The following is a 24,464-nucleotide window of genomic DNA, read 5'->3' as shown; positions in this document are numbered from 1 at the left end:
TGTTGTTCCCAAAAGAATGACTGTTTTGGTTCATCAGTGAATTCACTATCCAGGAGAGACTGTGGTATATATTTTAAACCTGTTGGGCCAATGAGAAAAGAACCACACTGGAGATCATGATGAACGTTTGGCTGAACCTCATCACTCGAACTCCAGCTTCAAGAATGTGTTTTCATGCCCGGCCTTTGTTCCTCCATAAATGTGTCCTTTAGTTTCAAACAGATCTTTATAGTTCGTGCTTCATAAGCCAATTCTTATTATTATTTTTGGGGGACTCTTCTTCAAAGAGCTTGCCAATGAAGATTTAAAGACAGAGCAGGAGCTTCTTCCAGGAGTTCTGAGCCTTGGTTGTGGACACAACAATCTTAAGTTGGGCAGCTTTCCTCAACACAAAAAAAGTTATTAATGGTCATTGAACCATAACTAGGACTTTATCAGAAACTCAAAGCTTGGGGGATAAAAAGGAGCAAGAGAATACTGTAACAAACTTCGTACAGAGTTCGGTCTATTAATTGTTTCATGTTAGATATTCTATGTGTTTACCTCAATTGAAAAAAAAGAATGTTTTTGCTAGTATCAGATCTGCTGTGGAATTGGTATTGTATGTCCATGAATTCTTCTTTTCTCAGCACGTGTTCCTCACTAGAAGAAAATGCTGTTACCTTTAAGCTTTGTCAAATTTACATGAAAATACTTGTATGAGGACTGTGACGTTATGTTAAAAAAAAAAAAAAAGGTGTTAAGTCACAAAATGCGGTAATAAATATTTCATTTTTGATTTTTTGTTAGGCTTTTGCGTTTTTAATGGTTTTAGGACAAGGCTGCACCATGCCAACTCTATACAGTGTTAAAAGTAGGTGATGGTTTTTCCCCCCAGCAGTTGAGTATATTTTAAACTTATCAATAATTTGTAAGGTAATCATCTGTAGCCTTTGAATGTCTATTTGGCCTATAAGTTCCACCAGCAGAAAACTTCTAAAGGTACGAAACTCTGTGTACATAATGAGCCAGGTTGAAAGATCCCCCTGAACGTGCTCAACCTCCTTTTTAGACGCATGATGTTAAAAAATATATACTTTCAGATAAAGCTTTTCGTGGTCATCCTCTGCCAGAATAAAGGACTTTTCAGGTTAATTTTACAACGTAAGAAATCATGTCTGTGCTCAAAGGTAATTTATCTGCTTGTGTTTTTTCCTCTGCCTGTCTTACTACAATACTGTTGGATATGTAAATGAAAATTTACATATGGGTGTTCATAGATAAGTAAACAACTTCTATGGAGTTTGAAATTTTGACTTTAAAAGATTACTTCATCATTAATATTTTATAAATTATATTGTGGTATATTTTTATTTCAGACACCTCCATGTGCAGGGATGCTAGGGTGATGATTTGATCACTAAACTTAAACTTTTCTCTGAAAACAAAACAAAACAAAATGGACGGTGTAACGCCATTTTCAAAATTGTATGCAACATTCCTGGAAATCTATACCATTAGCTTATTGAGACTGCGCAAACAATGTCTGTTAAAGTGTGCAAAAAGGGTGAGGCATGTCCCCTCAATTTTCAAATGAATATACTATCCCGGAATTTTGTAACTCTTAAATTTTGAATCTTTGTTTAGAAAGAATAATATCGTAAACTTTAGCTAGATATGTGATGTCAACTGGCTAGGGAAATAATTCACTATCTCTGCAAACTTAAACTTGGAAGAAATCCATAGTTATCTTTATTTGGGACTCTTGCATCATTCCATTTCAGACAGCATTTATGGAAGTTCTGTATAAATGACCAAGGAAATAAACTTTTATTGTTTTGTATCATATTTAGTTAGGTAGAATTTTTACAAGTACATTTATCAATTTAAGTGGTGTGTTGCTGTTTAAACATAGAAATAATGCTCCTGACACAAACTAAATAGAGAAATTCTGTGCCACTTGGAAAAGAGAGATAGCTTCCCTCTCATTTTTGCTATTCTATTTTACATGAAATCTTTTTGTAAATTTTAAATATTTGCCTACTTTTACTTTAAATGCTTTTGTGTAAACTCTGAAAATTCCCCATGATAAATCAACTCTGACATCAGGTGAGGAAAAAACCTTTTTTCCTTTCCACTCATTAAATGCTGAAGGGTTTACTTGGTAATTGGCTCATGTTTAGGATGTGTTTTATGAAATTATTAAGTTATCTCAAAGTTTAGAGACCAGAGCTCTCAATCCTTGGTTTTAATGAATAAAGTCATCTCATGCTTAGTTTATTCGTCAAACTCACGTCCTATCACGTTAACTTTAACTTTCTTAAATATTTGGAGATGAATGATAATTGTAATACTTGTTTGCATTACCTTGCTCTCCCCCACCCACAACCCTATGATAAGACAGAGAAGTGATAGATTTGTCCAATTTTTATAATGCTTTTTTTACACCACCCCGGAAGGCACTTGCTCCTATCTCGGGTTTACTATTTAGTGTAAAGAGTTCCGATTTGGGTATATTTAAGAAAGACTCAGCTGTCAAAAGCAAAGAAACTGGGAATGGTGTTTTGACAACCATATAGTGTTAAAGGAAATACTGTAGTCTGAATAAAATTGCTTATGTTCTCCAAAACAAGAGTAATATAAAAACACTTTTTTATTTATATGAAAAAGCAAAAGCAGAAATAAATTCCAAAGGTTTCCCTTTCTTTAAGAAATTCTGAGAGAACTGCAGTCGCCATCTGTTAAGGGTTGGGAATTGAGCAAGAAGCCACATTTTAAACGAAAAAGAGAGAAAAGACCAGGAAAGTCTGTGTCTTCCGTCCACCCTCCTCTCTCCCACCCCCTAGGTCAGCACCCCTCACGCCCCCAGCTCTCACCCTCGTTACAGTCCCCGGGATCCTCCTGCCTCCTCACCCCCTCCCGCCCCCGCGGGCCTGTTAACCCGGAGCAGATTTGGGAAGGGAAATGTGGCTAATATCTCTAGCAGCTGTCAAAGGAGGGACCTTCCTTCAAAGGGACTGGACAGGGATCCTCCACAAGTTCTCCATTAGTCTAGCACGCCAGCAATTTGATAAGGAGCCTGGACCTCCTGCTACAAGTTGCCACTCAGTCAGAAAGTCCGGTGTCCGGGTGTCTGGATGCGCGGAGTGGCCCCAGCTTCGCGGGCCGCAGCCCCCGCCGCCCACCCAGCGGGCTTGGTGCGGACGCGCGTCCTGGAGCCCGGGAGGAGGCAGGCAGGAGGCTTGGGCCGCGGCAGCTGGGCGCGCAGAAGGCTACCCTGGCCCTCACCTGGCCTTCCTGGGGCGTGTGTTAAAGAGTTAGACCAACGTATTGCCAACGATGGGGGCAGCAGCGGGGCCGGTCCCAGTTACAGCTGCAGCCATCCACTCTGGGCGTCGCGCGCCAGGGCGGGCCCCCTCCCTCCGGGCCCGGGCCGGGAGAAGGTGCCGCGCGGGGGAAATGCTGGTCTGATGGGGGAGGCCGGTCAGATGGTGATGAGAATGGAGACCGTCGGGGCAGTGTTTGAAGGGAGGTTTTAATATTAATAGTTTCGGTGTAGAGACAGAAGGGAGATTGCGTCTACGGCTCCTCCGGGCAGACTCTGGGTGACAGGGATGATGGATGATCCGGCAGAGCCCAACAGCTCCTCCCCCCCAGCCCCAACAGTGTCAAAGCTACTTTAGTTGAAGCTTTAGAAATAAAATAAACAGCATCGCCACCCCCCTTACGCTTAGTACACCTCCACCCTCACCCCCCGCTTTCCGACATCGATTTATGGATCATTATGAATCAATTACTGCTCTCAATACCTTCCCATTGGCTTAAATAAAACAGTCGAAAGATGAAAACGCGGGGTTCGGTGGAGATTTTTTTCCCTGACAAGAACAATCGCAAAATCCATTATCTCATAATCAGAGGCGCTGGGTGAGGAGGTGAAGAGAAAGGACCGGGTCACCCAGTAAATAACTGGGGGGAATGTAGGAAGGGGGGTGTCGCCCAGATGCTGCCTTTGTTTTCTTTCAGATGGGTTTGCTTGGTTTGTTGTTTGTTTGGGGTTTGGGGAGCGGGGTAAACTCGCGTGAGAATTAGATGCCTACAAGTTTCGTGACCTAATGATTTAACTCCTTTGGAGAGACCTCTTTGAATGCGTGTCTCGGCAAACATCAGATGTTGTTGGTAGTGAGGTCACACATGGGAAAAGGTGTGGAGGAATGGGTCCGTCTGGAGGGCGGATTTTCACTTTGTTGTGAGCAACTGTGCGCGGGAGGGTTGGCCGCCGGGTGGGGAGACCGTCCCTCTCCCCTGGCCCCCCGCCGCTGGCTGTTTTTGTCGTTGGAACTGGTTTGGATCCGGGGCTGGCCGTCCCCTTTCGTCCCCACCCCCACCTCGGCCGCCCGAGGCTTTTCTTCCCTCTCCTGCCTCTTCCGCGGCGGGGCTCGAGGTTCTCTAGGTGTTTCTATGACTACATTGTGTGTGTGGGAGGGTCAGACGTGGGGGTTGCCCGCGAGAGGGCCGTTCCTGGGCGATCATTTATCAATGTCACCCACATAATGATTCTCTCTGCAGCCTCCTATTGATGAGGATAATTACATTAGCTCAGAGTGACTGATCAATGAAAAACCACCACACAAAAACTTCTTTACTCCTCTATAATACCAAAAACCGATACAGAAATAACATAGAAAGCCTGATTTTCTTTCCCTTCCCTGTCCACCAATGGATTCTGCCCCCTCTGACACCCCCCCCCCCGCCAACCCCCCCAAAAAAGGACGGAGGAGTAAAGTAAGAAAATAGACCCAGGTTTGTTTCGTTTAAAGGAGGATGCAATTCTGTTCGTGAATGCATTTTCTCTAAATGTTGGCTTCATCCCTCCTTTGGTAGAGACTATCAACGGATTTGCTAATGTGAGTTGCTTTCAGACTAGTCTGTGGTTTTTCTTTTTATTTCTTTCCTCCCCTTTGGGCATTTTTTTTTTTTCCTGCTTCAAAAAAGGAGATAATTCTTTCTACAAATATCTGGTAAAAGAAATTCCTCTAGGTCCTCTTTTTAAAAAGCGTTTGCCTAAGTCGGGTTATCTTTTGTCTTTATCACTTCATAAAGTAGAGCAATTAAAGATGTGATGTTGCATGGGCAGAAAGGGTGGATCCATTATACGGCGACGTAATACGCCATATTCTAGCATGAAAGTTTGAAGCTAAATTACGATTTCGCTTTTTCTAGACTAAAAAATCAATATTTTCTCAATTAAAGCGAATTTTAATGCTTTACTTGCTAGTTGTTAAAGGCGCTGTAAATTTTGTTGTAATGCTTCTTGACTTCGGAGTAGATGCAGGAGACGGGATGATTCTCGTGGTCTTTTTCCTCTCGGGGAACCTAGCCCAGGAACATCCCATGGTTTCATATCAAATTGAAGCAACAAAGGTAAGAAGGGTTCTGAGAGGGACGGGGCAAAAGGTGGAGAGCCCGCCAAGGAAGCCCACCAGCGCCAGAGGCCATTGTCTTGTATATTTTCACCTCTCTGTGTCCTGCCTCCTGAAAGTGACAGAGGTGTCCATTTTACTCTAATCTTTCTCAAAGGGGAACACGTTCGACTCACATCTGCTCTTTAATGGTCAGAAAAGGAGTTGCATTTGGGGAGCATTCTAAACCCTTCCCAGGGTCCCCCTGTTCTCTTCCTTCTCCTTATTTAACCAAATGCTAACTCGGAACTGGCTCTTTCACCAATTTGGCCATATTTTATGTGTTCTGGCTTCTATACCAGAAATCATTCGCCACCCTCAGGAGCATGCCCTGTTTACAGACGTTTTCTCCTTTCACAAGTCCCACCTAGTAAAAGTTCCCGCAGAGAATTAACTGTGGTGTGTTAATAGCCCAGGTCTGCTACTGCTCTCTTCTGCAAAGCTGAAATCTGGTAACGAGGAATATGGCATTGAACTAATGCTGGGAGCTGTTCAAGGTCAGCAGAAGCCCAAAGACTTGAGAATTCTAAGGCCCAGTGACTTGATGGGAAGCAAGGTAGTGAAACTTGCAGAAAGTAAGGCAGAGAGGAGGAGAAGAAAATGAGGCCAGGAGGGAACATAATGAGAGAAGAATAGGACAAGGCAGAAAAATGAGCCTTTGGGACCTCTTTATAATTTAAAAAGAAATAATAATGAAGGGAAATTGAATATCTAAGGCTTTCCATTACATTTTTTTTGAGGCCAATATCCGTGTAAGAACAAACCCTCAGAGATGCCAGGAAAGGCCTGGGTTTCCAAATGGAACTACTCACAAAGTTCCTTTTGCAGTTCCTTCTTCTGTTAATTTGCTGGGAATGAGAAGACTAGGGAAAAGGCGATGTGTGTGGTGTACCAAGGGCTTAAGTAAGAGTATGATGGGAAGGGGCACCTAGATATAATGAGGCTGCTGTTTTAAGCTGAATAGAAAAGAGGAGAAGAAAGAAAAAGCCACACAACACCACAATACACTTTAAAATAATTCTCACCCACCTGTCTTCCTTTTTCTTTAACCACACACTATATTGAATAGTACACATAGGTGGGGGAAATTTCTAGTTCATCACCTTCTGTCTGTAGACCCACCAACGGAGCCCCCTTCCTTAGATTCCTGACATGTAAGCCTAGACCATGGCCTTTTTATCAAGTGAGTGGGGCTTTGTTAATGTATTTGTACTTTTCTGCTTTCAGACTAAGTTTCTCGCTTTGGAGGAGGGAGGAGATGCAAGAAAGGAGGGGGAGGGGAGCAGAACACAAAGACTTTATCTAGTTCTCACCAAGCAGGTTTCAAAATAGGAACTTAATGGGAAGAAAGACGAAAGAATTAAAAAAAAAAATAAGAGGGGCGTGAGAATTGTTTATTATGAGTTTACTTGTCTGGAAGAGAGGTGATTCTGTGGATATTTTTCCCTTTGAGGATTCTGTTTTCCTCTTATTGAAACATTTTCAAATTTTAATCCTTTAGCAGACAAAACCTCAATATAAATATGACATGGGCCACTGGCAAAAAAACGAACTTAAACTCAGTGCTTAGAGGGGAGGAGGTGTGGGGAGGAGAGAGCCCTTTCTGATTAATAACTAGCAGGGCAATGTTGAGGGCTTTTTCTGCCCGATTGCCTTTTTGAATTAGAGCCGATTTCTTCACACTTCAATAGTGCCTGTCTCCTTTAAAATGACTGGCAGATTTGTTTCTCTTTTTTTTTTTCTCTCCCTGAGACTTAATGATGTAAATTTTCTAATTAGTTGAATCATATTGCTTAAAGGCCTAATATTTACCATGTAAGAAATGATCATCCAGATTTGGACCTCTTGAAATATTCTAAGAAATAACACTTGGCTTTTAGGTTGAGGGATGAAGAGGAGAAAGCTGTATTACGGGAAGCTGTTTAGAGAAGAGAAGGCATAAACCCGGCAACATGTTAAATTAATAGTTGAAGTTGAGCTGGGCTCACACCCCAAGTCCGCTTTTATTTTTCAATCAGAGAAGATTTAATTGGCAGCCCTCAGGCTGGGCGATCTGATATTTTCTCATTAGTTTCCCATCACTAATCTTGAGTGTTAGATTGGCTTAAAGGTTGTCAACATTTGACCAATTTTATTTAAGGGAAAAAAAAATCATGCATTATGGCTCCTGGACGTGAGATCTGCAAATAAATCCTGCTTGGATCAGCGGAACTAACAGGCGAAAAAAATGTTGACTATTCATCGTCGCATTTAATAAGTTGCATTAATGTATATTTCAAGGCTAGAGAGAGAGATGATACATGTGGTGCGTAGATGCCGATGAAAAGAAAGAGGTGAATGGGGAACGGGATGCACTATAAGCGGGATGGGTAGGTAAAGTGAGACGTAGACGCATTTCGAACCGAGGGTAAATAATCCAAGTGGAATAGCTGTTGAGGATTTAAGAGCTACAATCCTCCCTCCCTTTCCTTTTGCAGCTGCGTGAAACTGCCAAGCCTGTCTTGCAAGCACAGAGTGGCTCTGCTGTCTAGTCCAGAGCTAACATCAGAGCGCCCCCTGCTGGCCAGTAGAGCAGAACGCTGCGGGTCAGCCCCCTGCGAAGCGAATCGGGTTTTTCTGCGCACCCCACCTTTCGCTGACTCCTTCCACTGCCCTCACGTCCATTCTCCAGCAAAACCCCGCGGCAGGGAAATGGCTTGTCAAGGACTGAACATTTAAATGAATAAAAAATAAAAATAATAATAAAATGCGAAGGAACCCCCCACCTTCACTTGGCCTCTGGGGAATAAAGTATCAAAAGCCTTGGCAAAGGGACACCTTTCCTTTTTCTACATCTCTTTATTCTGTGGGTTTTCGCTACAGTTTATTTTTCCTGCCGAACTGCAGATTCCGAGTCCAAGGAAATGTTTCTAATAGATGCTGTAGATGTTTTAAAAATGGATATCTGATGGGGAAACAGGCCAATACAAAGCAATATTCTGCGTCCTCACAAAATTAAACTCCCAGGAAACTCACACTGTTTAGAAAAGTCCTGAGGGATAGCTTTCGGAATTCAGACGGTTCCTTGTCCAGAATGACCCTTTCCTGCAACGCAAAGCAATACCAGACCCTGTCCGAATCTTTTTTTTTAAAGCAAAAAACGTGTTTAAAAGTTGTCACCGTAGCTGCACACACATCACTCACACACACACACACACACACACACACGTCTTTTCCACGGGTGTGTCTATTCTTTTTGGGGTCGTACTTCTCAATTTTGCTGGAAACGGAAAAGGTAGCTGAAGTGCACCAAAACTAACAACCTATGTCTTTGACATTTGATCTTACTATAGTGTTTCACGTCGAGTGCAAGGTGTGAGACTGCTACCATTTGAGAGAATTTTGGTTCTTATTCAACGGTTCGGTGCATAGAGGCATTTTCTCGGTTTCCCAGTTAATCTGCCGCGGGATTTACGAGCACCACGTAACGCGAGGGCGCACAGGTAACGAGAGCCGGAGCCATCTCAGGCTGGCAGCCGCACCGCCTGCACCGCCTGCACCGCCAGCCTCCACTCTTGGGAAAGGCGCTGGCAACGCAGCCCTGACTCGGAAAAGTCTTCTGACCGCAACTAGACCCCCACATAAAGAGTGTCAATCTACATTGCGGAACGACTTTAGTGTCTGAGGGAGTTTTTGGTTTTGCTTTTCAAAGTACCGGATTTCAGGATTTTGTTAAAATAGTGCTCAGACATGAGGCGCGGGGGAAGGAACACGGGCAGGGAGGACAGCAGGGGAAAGGTGTGTCTCTGGACTTCCATTTCTTGCCAGAGTAGCAGGATTTTCTGGTTTAAAAATCCATGCTCCTCTGTCGCTTCTTCCCAGAACCCCTGTGTCACCCCTTCTTCAACCCCTATCCCCATCTTTGGAGACGCTCCGGGAGGGGACAGGGACCTGGCAACTCCCTAGAACGAGCACTCCCTAGGGCAAGGCAGAGGTGGGAGACAGTCCGGTCCTCAGGCCAGTGAAGTGATGCCTCAGTCTGATTGCGTTTGAAGATTTGCTGGGGCTATTGTGTGACAACTGAGGTAAAGTTAAATATTTATACTCCAAGCTGTTACATTTTGGGGGATCTGTTTAGAGGAAGTCCACTGGTTTCAAACTGACTTTCAATATAAATCCTGCTCTGGGGAAGCAGAATCTGCTGCCTGCCACTGGGGTTGACTTTTTGAAAGGTCTCTGTGAAGCTCAGAAGTGGAAGGGAAGTTATCTGCAGACCATATGGATCTATTCAAATATATAGTATATACATATGTGGGTATATATGCAAAATATCTCTAGCTATCTATAATCTGTACAAAGACAATAAAGTAATAAAGACAAGAAAGGGGGTGTCCCTCATAGCCATTGAATCCAAATAAAAATATTTCTCTCACATATAAAGAAAATATGATCATCTCATTGTATTGTCTCTGACTTAATGAAATTTGGAGACACTGACAGTCTGGTCAATGTTCCAAGTAAATTAATGTGAAGGTCCTTAGGAAGAGACGGAAAACACCCCTTGCCATTAATCTTAAACCACTTGAAGATTATGATTAAAAGAATGGGATCACTAAGCATTACCATCTCAAGTAGCTGTTAACTGCCCCATCCCTTTATTGTGGCAACAAAATAAACTCTTCACTAAGAATGATGTTTCTTCCTTTTTTATCTTTGTTTTTGTTTTGCTTTAAGGGCAAAGAAGGGAAAACAGAAGCAAAGAAAACTGTTTCGAAAGTCCTGGAATTGCTACTGTTGAAAGGCTGTGGTTCATTTCTGATTTCCTCATCTTTTGCTACAAAGGAAAAAGAAATCCAATGACGTGTCTACGTTTGATGAGAAGAAAACACAAACAACGGCAGTGTAGGTGTGTTTGTTTGTTTTTCTTTTTTCCTGGAAAAAATATTTTTAATATTCACCAATTAGCGAGTTGAAAGCTGTGGAGATGTAAAAGATGTTCGCTTGTCCCCATCTATTTGTTGACTTTCGTCATCGGAGTTTTGTAGGCATTTGTACCAGATAGAAATGGAGAGAAAGAGAATTAGACACTTGCCAGGGAACAACAATATATACACTTTCAGGTAACTCCACCTAATCCTGTATTTGAGTGCTGATAGGGAGGAGGAGGGGGTGATATTTTCCCCTCATAAGCCTCCCAAAACCGTATTAGACAGAAAGAGGGGGTGAGAACTCTAGGTCTGAGCATTCTGACAAAAAATGGAAGCAGCATCTCTCTGCTCCCAGACCCCTAAGGAAGGACGCCCCCCAAATGTGCAAAAACAGTTATGTTTTCCTTTAGAGTCTTGAGTTGGGTGGACCTTTGAGAGACATACACAGTCATTAACATTTAAAAACAAAATGCAGAAACGGAGGGTAGTGGCTAAGAGAAAATAAAAACATGCTAAAGATTATTCTTGAAACACCGCAAATTTCCAGATGCCACAAAAAACCAATGCAAACACACCCCCTCCTAACTGAGCAGACAGACCCTGTGAGGGTTCCAGATGAAAGTGGAATCGGAGATCTGAACTCCGCTAGAGTCATGGGAGATGTTACCCCGAGGCTTCGGGAAGGGAGGTAGGGGACGTCGCCCTCCTTCCAGCCCGCGGTTCCCACCTGTTCCCTCCGCCCCCAAGCTGGGGCGCGGGAGAGAGCAGGAGCTGGAGCGATTCCGCCCACAGTCGCCGAGGGATACCCGGCGCTACTGCTGCTCTTACCAAACCAAGAAGGAAACCCAGATAGGCCCCCAGAGGCCAAACCCCGCCAAAAGGACCGAAGCTCCCGGTCCGAGGCATACGCAAGGGCCTGCCTGTTCCCTGGCCAGGCTCCCACGCCCGGCTGGACAAAAGGCTCACAGGCCACACTGGTCCCGGAGCCGCCGTGAAAGGCAATGGAGGGGCCAGTCTCCTCGCCGGCTCTGGTCCGTGTGTGCGCGCGCGCGTGTGTGAAACACGTGCACTCGGCGCGGGCCTCCGGCCGCAGACGTCACCTGGGGAGGTTCACCCCCGGGCTTCCCGGGCCCTGAACCCACCATTCCCGCCCTGTCGCCTCAGCCGCCCCCACCTGCTACCCAAATCCCGGGGCACGCCCGGACAGGTGTGCTGCCTCTAACTGGAAAGCTCCCGGGAAAAGAGCCCCCCAAGGAAAGGAGGCGAGGCGGCAGCAGGAGGTGGGAGGGATAGAGAAGAGAGATGGTTCTTCCAGAGCTCAGACGTCCCTATCTTCCGAGAAACTGTCATCACGCTCAATCTTTACACCCTGGTCTACCGTATCCAAAAAGCAGACATTGATTCACGGAAAAATCGGGTTCTCGAAAATACAGCGATTTGACGCGGACTCCTGAGACCTGCGCAGGCGTTGCTTGGGTTCAAAAGTATGATTTTAATTTTCTTAATGAAGGCGCGCTCTAGAGCTCAGCTGGTAATGGCTGTGTTGAGTTTAATAGACTTCTGTCGAACAGAAAAAGACGGATAAGTAATCTGCTCTAATGCAATTATTTTCCCAGGTTCGAAAGTCATTGTGCAGAGAGGGCAGGAGTGAATTAAGGCCCCGGGGACCGCGGACGCCGGGCCAGGAGACCGCCTGAAATATGAGCCGAACCTGTTTTGTGAGATGCACTTGGGTTTGGGGGTCAGGGTCGAAGGCTTCAAAGACCTTGGTCTGCACGTGTGAAAAATCTCTCTGTCTTCCTCCCTCCCTGCTGCTCCTCCTCTTCCTCTCTTTCTCCCTGTCCCCTTTTCTCCTCACCTTTCCCAGAATTGATGTTAATTTCCTCTCCCCCTCCTCTATTTTGCTTGTCTTTGTGTATTTCATGCTGATCCATTTAGTACAAAGTATTTCTCTTAAACACACACATAAGTAGGCTCTTGGACTGTGTTAGCCCAATCACCTTTTGAAACCCAAGAGAATTGGGATGTTGAAGATAGTGAGGACACTGTGTACACACATAGACAATGTATTGTGAAGGTTATTGCTGTCCCAGTAATGAGCCAGTCCCGGTCACTGTGCAAAAGTTTTAGCTTTAACACAAGTTATCATTCACAATATTTATTTGGCATTGTCCAAAGTCTTCTCAACTTCATTTGTTCAAACTCTTCTCAGCTTCAAACTCTGCTTTGCCAGGTGAACACAATCTCAAAGCAGGCGTGATGTTTAAAAAATAAAAATATCACAACTCATAATTTCCCTTCTGACAGAAAAGCCAAATCGATGCAAAAAAAGCCCTTCATTCTCACCTGGACGAAAGAGTTGGAGACAGGGCAGGCCGCCCGGCCAGAGGAGTGGGCACTGGCAGCTGAGCCGGCACTCTAGAGTCCAGCACCCCTGAGCCCACCTCTCTAGTGTGAACCTCCGCCCGGCCACTCCAGGCCCCTCTTCCGGACAGCTCCTCTCCCCGGTGCTGGAGAACAAAGAAAGTTCTTGGGATTGAGGCACAAAAAGGGTTAAATGAACCCCAAGCTGTAAGTGTGTCTATTCCAGACCCCTAGGTGAGGCGTCAGTAGCTGGGTCTGATGCGCATCTCTGAGCTCCACAAACTGACTTGGTCTAGGGTTCCTTAGCTTTGTACACCCTCTTTCTTTCTCACTCACCCCATTACACACACACACACACACACACACACACACACGCATGCGGTGACCTAGGCACATGTGCCCACAAACATCCACAAAGCTCTGTAATTGCTGTCTCTTCTTCCCTGACCCAATCCTATCCCAGTCCTTCCTACCCCGCCGCCCTCGCCCGCCTCCACAGCAGCTGGACTCACACAAAAAAGGGAAGAACATTAAAACAAGCAAAAATCCGTTTGCAACCCCCCCTCAAATCCCCCGGGCTGAGGAGGAGCACAGCTGGCTCCCCCGAGGCAGGAAGTTGGGGTGCAGCAGGCCAGGGAGCAGAGTTCCTCCCGGCTCTGGGCCTTGCAGTGCCACCTCTCACAGAGCGTGGGGGTTGGGTGAGGTGAAGGGGTGCTTTTCACTTTCCCCTTCCCCACGCTCTTCGCGGGCTTTTGGGAATGGAGTTAGGAAGAGATCCCGTCTTCAGGGCCCCACGACTCTCAGGACCCAGAGAAGCAGCGTAGGGCGGGCGCCTCCGAGCTGCCACAGTGTGACTGCACCGGAACTCACGTCCACCGGCGAGAAAGTCTGTACCGAGGACGGCCGCGTGGAACTCCTGCAGGGCTCAGCCCGCAGAACCCTTTAAAGACAGAGAAGCTTGCTCGGCAGTGCTCAGGCCCAGCCCAATCTAGCAGTCTAGCATTTGGGTGGCACCAGGATGGAGGGCTGCCTCTGGCTCCGAAAGCAGATTTGGAATGCAGGAGAAAGGGTGACAGAGCCAGTCTCTCCCCTCTCCCCTCTCCCCTCTCTTTCTCTCTCTCTTTCTCTCCCACTCCCCCTCTGCCATTGCTAGATCTCTCTTCCCACGCCTTCGGAGGACATGCCTGCAGGAGCTGCTGCCTTGTTTTGGTGACCTGGGAAATCAACAGCAAGGACCCAGAAACACCCACAAGCTCTAAGTGGGTCTAATTTTGCTTTTGAAAAGTAGTAGGAGAGGAAAGAGACTTTATTACCAAACCGTGAGTTTTCCAAGATGATCCCCCTCAGCCAAGCAAAGTTGAGAAGGGTTTGACAGAGGCTGAGGACAAGACAGTTCCCTCCTAGCCCCTTCCACACCCCTACAAGAAACCTGGATGGAGCTTCCCCACCAGCTGAGGACTCCTTGTAAAGGCGCCTTGGGGTCCCCACCTGTGCCACTTACCCAGATCACCAGGGCCTCTAGGATCTCAGACCATTCTCATCCCGGAAGCAGCTGACTAGACGAGGTTTGGGGAAACTCTAGGAGGCCCAGTCAGTTTTGCCTCTCTCTCATTTACCCTCCTCTTTCAAAGGTCAGTGGAGGAAAGGAGTTTTTCTTTTTCTTTCTTTCTTCTTTTCTTTTTCTTTCTTTTGCAGTAAATCAAATGTATAGTTGCATTCACATAGAATTAAGAAGTCAAACATATCTTTTCTGCAAATGCACTTAGACATGTTTAAAGAGGGACTGCCCTGAACATAGTCAGTTTTTAAAGAATGAAACAATTAAATAAAGCTTTAAAGATAAACGTGAAGAGTGCCCAGTATCCCCTTCCACTGCCTTTACATAAATTAGGTGGGTCTCAGGAATATCTCAGGTATCAAGAGTTCTTAAAGCTAACTAACCAATACACAAAAATAACAGATAATCACATGTTTAAAGTAAGTTACCCTCACAGAAGTTAGAGGTGAACGCCTAACTGCAGAGTGAAGCTTTTCCTGTTTCTTTATTTATCCAGGTCTCTTAATTTTAAAACAGATAAAATAATCTGCTCAAAAGGGTTGACACTGCCCACCAAAACAGAGTGAAGACAGTTGTTTATACTTTGAAGCTGATCCAAGAGCCTTGGGAGTTTTTGAATTTTTAAATGAAGTGTAAATAGAATAAGGTCACAGGTTATTGACAAGATCAAGTTGCTTAACTCAATTATCAAAATTTTATTTCAAAATTATGTTCAATTTGATTCTCCTGCTTTGCTCTAAAAGATCTTAGAAAATCCAATAGGAGCAGACAATTTACATTGTGTCCTATGTACTGTGGCTTATTTGTAAAATTATTTTGTGATACACACACACACACACACACACACACACCCCTTTAATGTTTTTGAGGAAACCAAGTCTTTCCAATTAGATTTAGGAACACAGCTATCACACTAATTCAAAGGCAGTTACTTTGAAGATTCAATGATCATCAAATTTTAACAATTTTCTAAAATATGTCTAAATTTCTAAACTGCAAGCAGAACCTGCAGGCTGTTCAGAATCCAATTTTCGGGATATTGGCATGCTGTATTCAATGTCCAGCTACATTCAGTGTCCACCTATTGAAATACTAGATAAGAGTGCAATTTGTAAATATATATCCTACAACTCATTTCTAACATAGTATCTCAACATTCTCCTATGCATTATTTAATAGATAACCAAACTCTTCGGATTAAGGCTCATGCTGCCACATCTGGAAATGCTTCCTTTGCATTACCCATCACCACCTCCTCACCCCGCCCCAGCCACCAGTGAGAGAAATAGCTAAAGCCTCCCCTTCCACCATTATATGATAGCATCAGCTTTTAATCAGTGAGAGGCACTCCCATTTAAATTTACAGGATGACTCTTTATTTCATTTATCTTTTCTTTTGGAGGAAAGTGAAACAAGAGCACCACCCTTATTAATTATAAGATTGATGGGGTGAAAAAAGCCAAATGAATTTGGCTTGCAAATTCTTAGTCTAGGTATGAATATTTATGACTGTGCCAGGAACTGCAGTCATGAACCCTGGGTATCAGGCATGGGAGACAGTCAGCCCAGTGCATTCAACGAGGGTTCAGTCTCCCCAAATCTGACATGACATAAATGGAAACGTTGAAATTAGACACAGGGTGGGCTCCCATTAAATCAATTTATTTTCTTTCTTTTTCTTTTCTTTTCTTTCTTTTCTTTCTTTCTTTTTTTTTCTTTTCTTTTCTTTTTTTTTTTTTTTTTGTGGCTAGTCTTGCTAAACATGAACTTGCTTCCAGTAGCTTCCTTCATAAGCTTTAAAAACCTTTTAAAGTGAAGGAAGACATTTATAGATTTTGTGAAGAAAATTTTTGTTTTCCCCACTTGATATTCACTTATGTTTCAAAGCAAGTTTATCTGCAAAATATTTGTGACATGCAGTTAAAATTTTTTAAACTATTTTTATTCCGTTTAAAAATATTGGAAACCTAAAATATCCTGGGTATAGGAAGGATTTAAATAGACACGATTCAAGTTCGATGCAGAGAGAAATGAGAGGGAAAAGAAAACAGCAATGGGAGAGATGAAAAGACAAGTTTTCTATTTATTTGCTTGTTTTCCTTTTTATGCACCAGACTTACTCATGCGTTTTCATTCCAAAGTGAGGAAAGTTAAATGAAGGTGGAGGCAGAAAGCGTCAAGGTAGAAAGGAAAGGGTCAAAACAAGGATTTCATAATTTAAAGACAAACTATATTCTCTTCTTTTCCTCCTCGTGATTATACATTTAAGAGTTTTGTAGTGCTTTGGAAAAGACGCTGGGGGTTTGAGATTTAACGAGCTCAAATACTGCCTCATCACCGGTTTCTTTTCTGTAAAAGAAATGTTGAGTTGGGAGCTGACCCAATCCTGTGAAAATGGTTCATTCTGACATCAGAGCCAGCCTCGCACATACATTTTGAAAAGGAAGACAAGTTGTTTCCAAAACAGAAATGCTAAGCATTCTAAAAAGCATAAGCAATTTAAAAAATGCTCCTCAAATTTTCTGAAAAACTCCCAACGACATATATAGATATTTCACAATTGTAAGTGGATATTTGTGCTAAATTGATGCTTTATGTATATCCTGTCTCAATTTGTCTGTTCACTGTAAAGATATAATTTTTTTAAGAAGCGATACCACTGACAACAATTTACTTAAATTCACAAACCTTGAAATTGATGCCTCTCCTATCAATCACATTCAGTAGATACAGTAAAACACATTCAACATTTGTATATCAATAGTGGCACAGACACAAATCTGTTTTGTTCAATTTGAATGCTCTTCAACATGTCATTTCATATTTTTCTGGAACATGTTATGGGTTAGTCATCCTGTTTCAGCTGATTGTTAAATCCTTAACCTAATGAAAATTCAAAATAGAATATTTACTTGTCATGAGTTTCAGAGCTGAATAGTGGACTTTAGGAACAATTTGGACAACTTCTCTTACCATTCCAGCGAAGAATTGGAGGCCTAGTGATGGCAACTGACCAGTCCAATTCATAAAACTAGTTAGCTCTAGTTTCTGACAAGATCCCAAAGCTTTTAACTTAGGGCCAATTTTTCTTATTATATGGTGCGTTCCCATTTTCTACCCTCTATAATCAAGTAGTATTTATAATACTATATGCAGACTTTTTTACTACTATTTTTCCTTCCAGCACATTGATAATGAAATTTTTATTAAATAACAAGAAGAGAGGGATGGGTCTGTCTGCTGATATGAAGATCTGTTTTTGATCTGTGATGCTGTTTTAATTAAGCAAAAATGAGATCTATCCTCTACCTGCAGGATAAATAGATGCCAGTATTGGCACAAAAACAAACTTTGTATTTATAGAAATACCAAACTTCTCTATTTATTGGTTACAGTCAGCTCAGTCAATCAAGCTAAAACCAGATATAAATAGAAATAACTGAGAAAGATAATTCAAAATCTCTGAAGAATGTTCACCAGGAATATTTAAAAGGATACCAGAGTTCCTTGACTTCAACACTAATAGTTGGCTTCTAGGTAACCTTCCCACCTGGCTCTTCTCTCCACCCCAAATTGAATCCTACACATGCTCCATATTTTTTATATTAAGAAGTCCTATTCATGCCTGAAATGATCTTATGTTTATGATGGCCCCTTCTGTCAAATTGTCATTTCTGTAGCCTGCTGTCAGAAGCGTCACTCAAAGTTTCCTTTCCACCTCTCTTTACCCTCTGTTATAGTAACTTAGAAGGTCTAATCCAAGTAGAACCTACTTCACCTATAAAATGAAACTAGGAGAACTTTTTTCATTTCCTGTCACCTACCTCTCTCCCTAACCATCGCCCTGTACCCCTCAAGCTTTATCTTGATTCTGTTTAAGACTGTTCACTGTTTCTCCTTGCGGTAAAATTTTTCATCCAAGCTGTTTCTCTTAAGTTTCGAGTACCTAATTTTTGTGAGAAAATGCATGTATAAATATTTTGGGCATGTTTTCTGAATCTGTGCTACTTAGGTTAATACTCAGGCAAGAAAGAAAACAACAGTGAAAGTAAAAGACCCTCCAATTACAGAAAGTTCTGGAGCAAAAAATAGCAGATACTTGATTTTTTTAAATATAAAAAATAATATATCAAACTTGTTGATGTTTAAAACTTTTTTTCTTTCTCAGTGGTCTCCTCTCTGCTATGTTTCCATTTCATGATTTTTGTATGAATATGATAAATGGTCATTAAGTCTAACCAGTTTTATTTAATGTTCATAAAAACTGGTAGGTTTTCAAACAGATGTGGCCTGATATGGTTCAGTGAATTTAGTGGACTTCTCGTATAAATGGAATAATAACCATACGGAAGATGAATTTTATACCCTTGTTTACCTCTTCCAGACTCACCCTTATTATAATTACAAATAGTGTTTATTATGTATTATGCAATATACATACCATTGTCCAGAGACCACACAAAACTTTAACTTAATCACTGCCATCTAGAGTTTATAATCCAAGAGCACCAACGCCAAAAACTATAGGGAAACACAGACAAATAGAAAGGGCACCATGATAAATATATCTTTTTTTAATAAAAAAAAGCAAATATAATGGAGCCTAGCTTATGAATGAACACATTTTTATCTTTTCATTTAAATATTTTTTTTCAGATCCAAGTAGGCGGTTGGGAAAGAGAGAATAATTTATTGCATTTATTTTCTATCAACTAGGGATGACTTCGGACAACAGCTCTTCCCCTTTTAACCTTTTTAAGAGACTGGCAAAGAGAAGAAGGTGGCAACCAGAGCTGTCTAAGTGGAGGGAGTACACACAGGTTTAAATAATGAAGGCAGGAGACATCCCTTTACAGTCAGACTGCCTGGATCTCAATGCTGGCTCTGCCTCTCATCAGCTAGACGACCCTAGGCAAACTCATACTTCCAAACTTCTCATAGGGCTTTCACATGCTCACCAAAGGAATTAACGAATGAAGAAATTTATCCTAGTACTTGGCTCATGGTGAGCAGCCAATAAATACCAGTTATTATTGTTAATGGGATAGTTATCATCCTATACCATCCCTACCCCCAAGCTTAGACAGGACCTCATGTAAACAATGCATAAAATTTTAACATCTTCTATTTTTATTAATCATATAAGAATTCAACACTTCTGTTAGTATAGATTCTCTTTTTGTTCTATATCACGTAGGTCACTTCAATTGCTTATATATTTGCATCTGTATAGTTATCATTTAATATTCCATGTTTTAAAAAGACCCACACAGCATACATTTTTTATGGGCAAGTCATTGAGTAAATAGCTTACTCAATGGGTTTGTTGGTTTATTAGGTAATGGGAAGACCACTAGGCTGAGAGCCAGGAAAACTGGATTCTAAATATTTTTTTCCACTTACTAGCTCTGTAGTTGGGCCTCAGTTTCCTCACCTACAAAATAGGTTGGAGTAGAAAATATCCAAGGTCCATTCTGGCTTTAATAGTCAGGAATTCTACGACTCACATAGGAAACTTTTCCTAGCAGAATCTTTTTGCTTCCTTTCAAGTACATATTGAGAAATATTATGTGCCTGGCCCTGTGCTTGGCCCTGAGACTCAATGAGATATAAGTAGAGTTCTGTGTCCAAGAAATTTACAGTCTAGCAGGGTAACAAACATTACATTGCAGTGTAATAACTGCTATTTTACAGGTAACTCTTCGGAATTATAAGACCTGATACAAGCAACATCTAATGAAATGGAGGCAAATACATGACGAGGGAAAGAGAAGGAAAAGCTTTGTAGAGGAACTGGCACCTCAACTGTCTTAAGGAATAAATAAGAATTAAGACAGAGGTGAGGAGAAAATCATGACAGGAGGAAATAGTATGTGTAAAGAAACAAAGAAACGAAAAAGAGAGAGAGAGAGAGAGAGAGAGAAAGACAAGGCCATGCAGAAAACTGGTAGTTAAGCATGACTGGAGGGCAGAGGGTATGTGTGACTGGGTAGAGACTTGGCTTCTTCCTCTTCGCTCTTCCATGTCTCCACAGTCAGTGTCAGTCTTATAGAGTCCTTTGGCATCAGTTACCTTTCATTGGCTGATGATTGACCAGTTTTCTATTTTTGACCCAGAACCTGCATTTGAACTTTAGACCTATACATTCAGTTCTCCAGTGACATCTCTATAGGTCAAGAGGCACCCTAAATTCGTGATCTTCACCCCCAAGGAAACACTTTCTCTTGTGTTTACTATCTTGGTAAATGGCATTACCATCCACCCAGTTGCTTGTGCTGGAGATTTGGGTTTTATCCTTGATACTTTTCTTCATCCCCAGTACCTCCACAAGGGGTATCAAATCCAATCAATTTCCAAGGCCTAATAATTATGCCGCTAAATGCATCTTTAACCCGTATGTTTCTCTCTGTTTCAGCTGCCACCACCCTAGTTTTATTTAGACTTCACCACTGGGGGTTCTGGAGCCAAATCTGATCTCTTCATATTCCTATTCAAAATCCTTTGATGGAAACCCACCACCATTCTTAGGATGAAGTCCACGTTTCTTAAAATGTTCTAAGGCCTTGACTGATTTCACTTCTGTCCCCCGATCTTCAGCCCCATCTGGAATCCCCTTATTCTCTTTAATCCAGTCTTGCTGTCCGCCATTACATCACTCAAACAGTATAGCCTCGTCCTACCTCAGGGCTTTTGCATATTCTGTTTCCTTGGTCTGGAAGGTTCTTCTTTCCTCCACCGTCCCCCATCTGTAACTTAGCTAACTGCTATTCATTTCTCAGATCTCAGTTTAAATGCCACTGCTGCGGGAGAATTTTTCTTGACCATTTCCCCTCTAGATTAAGCTAGATTCTCTATTCTCATAATAACATTTAAATTTTCTTTGCATCACTATCACAGTAATATTCATTAACAGTCATTTTGTTGGCCGGGTGCGGTGGCTCAAGCCTGTAATCCCAGCACTTTGGGAGGCCGAGACGGGCGGATCACGAGGTCAGGAGATCGAGACCATCCTGGCTAATCCGGTGAAACCCCGTCTCTACTAAAAAATACAAAAAACTAGCCAGGTGAGGTGGCGGGCGCCTGTAGTCCCAGCTACTCCGGAGGCTGAGGCAGGAGAATGGCGTGAACCCGGGAGGCGGAGCTTGCGGTGAGCTGAGATCCGGCCACTGCACTCCAGCCTGGGCGACAGAGTGAGACTCCGTCTCAAAAACAAAAAACAAAAAACAAAACAGTCATTTTGTTATATTTGTGATATCACATTAGCTTCATTAATAGTTAATTATGTAACGATCTGTTTAATGTCTGTTTCCCCAGCTAGACTATGTGTTCCGTGGTGACAAGGTTGGGTATCTTTGGCTCACTATGGTATCCCCAATGTCTAACAGATATTTTTGAAGGTAAAAGAAGATGAAAGGGAGGGAGGGAGAAGTCAAAAAATATATAAGGCTTGAAAAATGCCCTTTGGATTTAGCAACTAAGAGGTCATGGATGACTTCAGAGAAGGCAGTTTCAGTGGCGAGGCATGGGTAGATGCAGATCGAAGTGGATTAGGAACAAAAGGGAGGTGAGAAAGTGAAGGCAGTGGGTGTAAACTAATTTCAAGAATCTTAGTCATGGAAAAAAAGCAATATGACAGTAGATAAAGGAAAGATGTAGGATCAGGGGATGTTTTGCTTTCTAAGATGAAAGAACTGAGATTATTTATATAGTTGAAGAGAAAGCAATAAAATAGAAGATATATAAAGTAATGGAGATTAAGGATATAGAAAAAAGAAAAGAAATTAATGAAAGAATATTAGAGGGTTGTAGTAGAGGCTGGGATTTAGAGCATATAAGCTAAGTTCTATAAAAGTTAAAAGTCACCTCCTCAATGAGACATAAAGAAGGAAAGTAAAGGCAGGAATACATATGGATTAAATGGAGGTGTGGAGCTGAGAAAATAATGTGGATGCTGCTTGATAACCTGGATTTTCTCCCAGTTGTAGGAGGCACTCAGAGAAAGGAGATGGTAGGGAAGGGACATAAAGAGAGAGGTAAAAGCTTAAAATCATTGTTGAGGGGAATAGGAGAGGGAGCTGATCAGGATCAGGTCATAAGATTGCTGAACCTTGCCAAGGGAGATTTGTGGTGCCAACCATCCATATCATTGTGTAATTTTCTCCAGAAGTGCTCAGCAATTTCAGTGAGGGAGTGAGATGCTTGGATTCTTCTAGGTCTGGGAGTTTGCAGGGGAAGAAGAGTTTGGAAGTTAAGAATACATGTTGGGGAGTATCTGAGCTAATAAACCATTGGGTCTAAGTTAGATAAAGAAGAAAATGAAGACACAGAGTGGGTGACAGGCTAAGTGTAAATTTAGGGACACAAAGTTTGGGTATTTTCTTGGAGAAAAGAAGCTAAAGATTCTGAGAGCTAAGAGAATGTAGGAGAGTATAATGAGAGATTGTTACATCAGCATTTCAGATGGAGAGGTGGAAGTTTCCTCTTCTATGCAGAGGGAATAAGTAGATCCAGATCGGCCATAGTGATAGATATCGAAAGAAGGATCTTTACATCAGTCCTAAAAGGCATGACAACATCCTCACTTTCTCTTCCCATTTCATTCTAGGAATTTCTTTTCTGCTCCTTGGGCCAGCTAACTGAAAGATGGCAAAGGAGAAAATGGGAATATGATTTATTCATTAGTTGTTTGTCAGTTTAAACCAATTCACTTCAATAAGTAGTTAATGCGTTAATACCAGCTACCAAGGTGTTGCTGCATGGTAGAGATTCAGTGTTTGCATTTGAGATCCATCATTCTGTTAACTTTGTGGAGAATACATTTGGCTGGGGCTGGGGACTGAGAGTGGGCACAAGATTGGAGGCAACAACAATTTGACTTCACCATTGAATAAGGCTATAACTTAGGAGTATTTTACCTTTCTGTGTCTTAATCCCTTCATCTGTATAATCGGAATGCTAATAGTACACATCTTGTAGGTTCATTGGGAAATTATTTATTTATAAAGTATTTAAAATATACCCTACAGATTTCATGGCTGCAGCAGGAAAAGTTATGAGCTTGGAATATCTTCAGTGCCTGAAAGTGAGGAAGTGCTCCCAAAAATATGAAGGCCTGTCAAAAGGTACACGAAGCCAGCTTGAAGAGGCTTCCATCAAGATAAATAAGGAAGTAATGGATTGTTGTCTACTGAATAGAACAGGAATCTGTGAGTCTATAATAATAAATAGATAAATGAATAAGAAGAGAAAGCTCTTGCTTTTACAGTAGTAAACCAGCTAATATAGAGGGAATAGTGAAGTTTAAAAAAATCACCATTTCCCAGCCTGGGCAACAAGGTGAAACCCTGTCTCTGCAAAACAAAACAAAACAAAACAAAAAAACAAAAACAAAAACAAAACCCACCAAAAATTACCTGGGTGCACCTGTAGTTCCAGTTACTCAGGAGTCTGAGTGGGGAGGATCATTTGAGCCCAGGAGGTCAAGGCTGCAGTGAGCCATGTTTGTGCTACTGCGCTCCAGTCTGGGTGACAGAGAGAGACCCTGTCTCAAAAAAAGAAAAAAAAGAAGAAGAAAATCCCCATTTTGCAACATCACAGAAAGAAATTGATTCAGGCATGAATCATCAATGGATGCTAAATGTAGTGGAGCAAAGTTGATGAAGAACAGGATATTTACATGATATTGAAGTATCTCATCATAGATTATTTATTACACTAGGAAAAAATTATGCAGTGAAGAAAACAGACAATACCTTATCCAAGTGATCTAAATTAACATCACCAATAACAATGATGTGCCTCCAATGTGATACTGTGAAAAGTACATATTCTCACTTCTTGGTACTCCAGCCCTAAATGCACAACCTAAATGTAGTCATGTGACACATCACACAAATCCATATTGAGAGACAGTCTATAAAATATCCGGCCCGTATGCTTCAACGGAAAGGCCAAGTAATGATTCCACATTAAAGAAGACCAAAGAGACATGAAAAGTGTGATTTATCACCCTAGACTGGATTCTGTATTGGACAAATTTGCTATAAAGGACATTATCAGGGAAATAGATGAAATTGGAATACAGACTTGAGATTAGAAAAAAGTATCACTGTTAATTTTCTCAATTTAGTGACTGTACTACATTTATACACTGAAGAAAATATACACTGAAAGATGGATGAGTAAAGTAGCATTATC

The 24,464-nt window shown here is 42.1% G+C and overlaps 1 protein-coding gene across 11 annotated transcripts in view; it reads left to right on the top strand.

Moving 5' to 3' along the window:
* Positions 1-783, top strand: part of MEIS2 (Meis homeobox 2) — a 212,074-nt gene extending 211,291 nt beyond the window's left edge. For all 11 annotated transcript variants that reach the window (XM_038009820.2, XM_038009813.2, XM_038009816.2 and 8 more), the window contains one exon: positions 1-783. This exon is cut by the window's left edge and continues 653 nt beyond it. The gene's annotated coding sequence lies outside the window, so the exon portion shown is untranslated.
* Positions 784-24,464: the final 23,681 nt, after the last annotated feature.

Source organism: Chlorocebus sabaeus, chromosome 26, assembly GCF_047675955.1.
Source record: "Chlorocebus sabaeus isolate Y175 chromosome 26, mChlSab1.0.hap1, whole genome shotgun sequence".
In the NCBI taxonomy this organism is placed as follows: Eukaryota; Metazoa; Chordata; class Mammalia; order Primates; family Cercopithecidae; genus Chlorocebus; species Chlorocebus sabaeus.
The sequence above is the reverse complement of the archived record's forward strand: the minus strand, read 5'-3'. Positions and strand labels throughout refer to the sequence as shown.